This window comes from Sorex fumeus, unplaced genomic scaffold (genome assembly GCF_029834395.1).
Source record: "Sorex fumeus unplaced genomic scaffold, SorFum_2.1 ptg000075l, whole genome shotgun sequence".
In the NCBI taxonomy this organism is placed as follows: Eukaryota; Metazoa; Chordata; class Mammalia; order Eulipotyphla; family Soricidae; genus Sorex; species Sorex fumeus.
In genome coordinates, this window is record NW_026606132.1 from 18,685,695 (window position 1) to 18,690,072 (window position 4,378).

Genomic DNA, 4,378 nt, shown 5'->3' on the forward strand with positions numbered 1-4,378 from the left:
AGACTTGTCCCCGGCGAATACCCAGAGGGAACGAGCAGCCCCTGCCCCATTCCCTGTGCCTTCCCCTACTCCCCCAAAGCAGGTCCTTCCTCAGCAGTTAGTTATGGGATTCTCCCTCCTTCCACTGTATATCTTTTTTTAAAAAAAAAATATATATATATTTCCATCAAGGTCATCTTGTTTTTCTTTTTTATTTTTAAATTTTTTTCCTTCTTTCCTCTTTTTTTCCCCCTCTCTCTCCTCCTAATACACATTTTTTTTTTAGTAAGGGGAATACCATGATGTTGCTCTAGCCCGGCCCCTGTAGATGCGACCCTGGGGCCTGGTGTTAAAAGGACTGTAGAGTCGAGAGCGGGAATTGCTGTAGCTGGTGGACCAGGCTCAGTACCGGGCTCGTGGGAAACCCCGGTCTGTTGTGATGATCCCTGGTCTGTTGGTTCGTTTGGGGATCACCTTTATTTGTCTTCCTCTAAACACGGACTCATCTAAGGCCAGGGAAGTCCTCACGGACTCTTTGTCTAAGAACTCGATAGATGCAAACCCTTTGGGGTGGCCACTAAATTTGTCACAAAGAATGGTGACGCGGTTGACTGAACCACAGCCATGAAAGTGAGCTTCCAGCTCTTCTGCTGTTGCACCATAGTCCACGTTGCCAACATAGATGAAACGGGCATCAGCTTCCATCGTCTCAATGGACATGATCACTGGGCCAGCATTGCGGGGGGCGGGGGGGGGGGGGGTGGCGTTCCTGTTCATCTGCTTCTCCACCTCGTTCTACAGCTCCTTGAGCTTCTCCACTTCCTCCTCCATCTTCCGGACTCGAGCTTTGATGGTTTTTAGCTCCGGGTCCTCAATGGCGACATCCACCGGGTCCCCCTAGACCAGTCCCAGCTCCTCCTCCTCCTGGCTGCCGGGTGCTCCCGAGTCAGGTTCAGGCCCCGGCTCCGGCTCCAGTTCAGGCTCCAGCAGCAGCTCTCTAGGCTCCAGTTTCTCAGACTCCAGGCCACTGCCATAGCCGTTCAGACTGGGCCAGATTCATTCTTTCAACCTGAAAATGCTGCTTTTCTGGCCTTTATTTTTCTGTCTCGCATCAGAATTTCTTCTTGATCTCCGATTTCTTTTCCTGTCTCAAATCCTGCCTTTTCTGTCTCAGAAAAACCTTTGTTTTCTGGTCTAAGAATAACTCCCAAACTTGTCCTGACTATCCCTTTATAGGGAAATCCTCTGACCTAGTTCAAATCTTTTATGAAATTATACTTCTCTTAATAACATAGTGTTTTAATTTCGGTATATTTCTGACAAGATGTTTTTCTAGAAAATTTGCTGGGTATGGTTCCCTCATGGACTGCTCACAAATGTCAAATTATACCCAGCGCATACAAGATCCTGGTTCGTCTTTCTGTGTGCTTTCTTTTCTTATTATTTCCCATTTTGGAGACACAACTAGGGCTTACTCCTGGCTCTGCACTTGGGGATCACTCCTGAACAATCCATGCAACCATAAAACTTTCCAAGGATAGAACCTGGTTCTGCTGTGTGCAAGTCAAGCACCGTATTTGCTGAACTATGTCTGGAGTCCAACATTGGTACACTTTCATAAACTCCTTGAATTTCATTTGGTGGGAGTACCTAGATAGGAGGGCTGGAGCAATAGCACAGCGGTAGGGCAGTTGCCTTGCACATGGCCTTCCGGCCAGCAGAACCAGGTTCAATTCCTCTGCATTTCCTCCGCCCCTCTCGGAGAGCCCAGCAAGCTACTGAGAATATCTCACCCACACAGCAAAGCCTGGTAAGCTACCCGTGAAATATTCGATATGCCAAACACACAGTAACAGTGAGTCTCACAGTAGAGACGTTACTGGGCCCGCTCGAACAAATTGATGAACAATGGGAGGATAGTGCTATACAGTGCTATACCTATATAGGAATATCATCTGTACTTCAGTAGCTGAATATTACTCCTTTTACAACTGCTATTGATACATATGCTTCTTTTAGCTGATGCGCTAAGTATTCATACATAAATGCAAGACTTGCAGGTGTAACAGAGGACAGTCTTTTTCTATGATCTTCTGCCTTACTTGACACAAAAATTAATATTTGGACTATATCCCATAAGAGAAGCAGCATTATCATACCCTTAAGTGGCTTTGGAGTTACTGAGGAAAATAAGATATTTTTGCTCCTCTCTCCTCTACTATGTGTTTGTGAAAAGCAAATTTAAAACCCCAAAAAACTAACTTATTGAGCTTAAGGAAGTATACACTTTAGATCATGTTACTGTTACTATCCCACATTAAATCAATGATGGTTGGAAGGATCTCTGGGGATGGGAGATGTTGATGAAAGTAGATAAAGGACCAAACACGATGGCCTCTAATTATCTATTGCAAACCATAATACCCATAAGTAGAGAGAGAGTAAGAGAGAAATTGTCTGTCATAGAGGCAGGGGCAGCGGTGGGATGATGCAGGAGGGATAGTAGGGACATTGGTGATGGAAAATTTACACTGCTGGAGGCATGGGTGTTCAATCATTGTATGACTGAAACTCAAACATGAAAAGTATTGTAACTGCATCTCACGTGATTCAATAAAAAATGAAAAATAAAATAGAGAAAGTCTATAAAAGGTAAACTCATCACGATTATTCCTCATGTTTATGTTAATGTGCAGCCTAGTAATTACTCTTCTCCCCACATACCATTTAAAATCTAATGTGTCAAATAAGAAGATGGAAATACAATATATATATATGAACTTCTACTTCTCTTCATTTCCTTTTTCACTAATGAACCCTTGTTCCGTATGAGCATTATCGATGTGTTAGTTACTTTAACAGATATAGAGCCAAGCAGTTGCCAAAATTGACACAAAATTCTTCCTGCATGGAATTAACCTTATATAAAATACAGGCAAAATCAATTGAATAAATGAGTGAATTATAGTAATTTAGATGCTAAGAAAGTCTATGGACAAAATTAAATCAGAGGAAGAGAAAAGGGGAGTGGTACATAGGAATGGTAGTCAGATTTAAATGGAATTCTAGGGAATGCTTCCTCGATGTGTCATTTGAGGCGAGAGAGATAGTATAGTGGATAAGGTGCTAGTCTTGAACACGGCTGACCCAAGTTAAATCCCCAACATCTTATATGTTGATCCGAATGTGACCCAGAGACAAATAACAACAAAAAAGATTTGTGTTATTTTTTCTTAGTGATGAAAATGGTGAGGAAAACATGTGACCTATTATTTAACTATATATTCCCAATTAAGTCATTGACTCCTCTGAGCCTTGTTTCTTGTTTCTTCATTTATGAGTAGAGAATAATAACTACCTTGACATTATTTTTGGGATTATATGAGAGGCTCTTACACAATAAATGACTAATAAAATGGGAGCATTATGAAAAACATATCACATTTAAAAATTTGTTAATACGATTTACAACATTTTCCAAATTATTGTTTGGAACTTGCAATGCTATTTTAATAATCACTGTGTCACTCTCATCCCATTGTTCATCAATTTGCTCGAGCGGGCGCCAGTAATGTCTTCATTCGTCCTAGCCCTGAGATTTTAGCAGTCTCTCTTTATTCATCCTTCCCAACAGTGCCTTGGAAGCTCTCTCTGGGTCAAGGGAATGAGACCCATTATTGTTACTGGTTTTTTTTATTAGTGAAACACCATGAGGTATAGTTGTCGATTTACAATTGTTTGTGCTTGGGTTTCGATTACACAATGATCAAATACCCATCCCTCCACCAGTGCCCATTTTCCACTACCATAGATAATATCCCTCCCACCCCCCCCATCCCAGCCTGCCTCTGTGGCAGGGCAATCCCTTTTGTTCTCTCTCTCCTTTTGGGTGTTGTGGTCTGCAAAAGAGGCATTGAGTGGCAAACATGTTCAGTCCATAGTCTACTTTCAACATGCGTCTCCCCTCCTGGGAGGGAGGATCCTCCAAACACCCTTTATTTGGTGCTCCCCTCTCTATCTGAGCTGCCCTTTCCCCTAGAATGCCGGGCTGGCCTCTAAGCTATGGAGTAATCCTCCTGGTGCTTATCTAAGCTATTCTTGGGTATTAACCTCATATTTTGTTACTTTATATCCCCCAGATGAATGCAATCTTTCTATGTCTATCCCTCTCTTTCTGACTCATTTCGCTTAGCATGATACTTTCCATGTTGTACCACTTGTATGTAAATTTCATGACTTCATCTTTTCTAACAGCTAAATAATACTCCATTGTGTAGATGTACCAAAGTTTCTTTAACCAGTCATCTGTTCTTGGGCATTCAGGTTTCTTCCAGTTTCTGGCTATTGTAAAGAGTGCTGCAATGAACAAACAAGTGCAGGTGTCACTTCAACTATACTT

At 42.1% G+C, this 4,378-nt stretch overlaps 1 pseudogene; it reads right to left on the minus strand.

Moving 5' to 3' along the window:
- Positions 1 to 261: 261 nt before the first annotated feature.
- LOC130038423 (polyadenylate-binding protein 2-like) lies at positions 262 to 919 on the minus strand (annotated as a pseudogene).
- Positions 920 to 4,378: the final 3,459 nt, after the last annotated feature.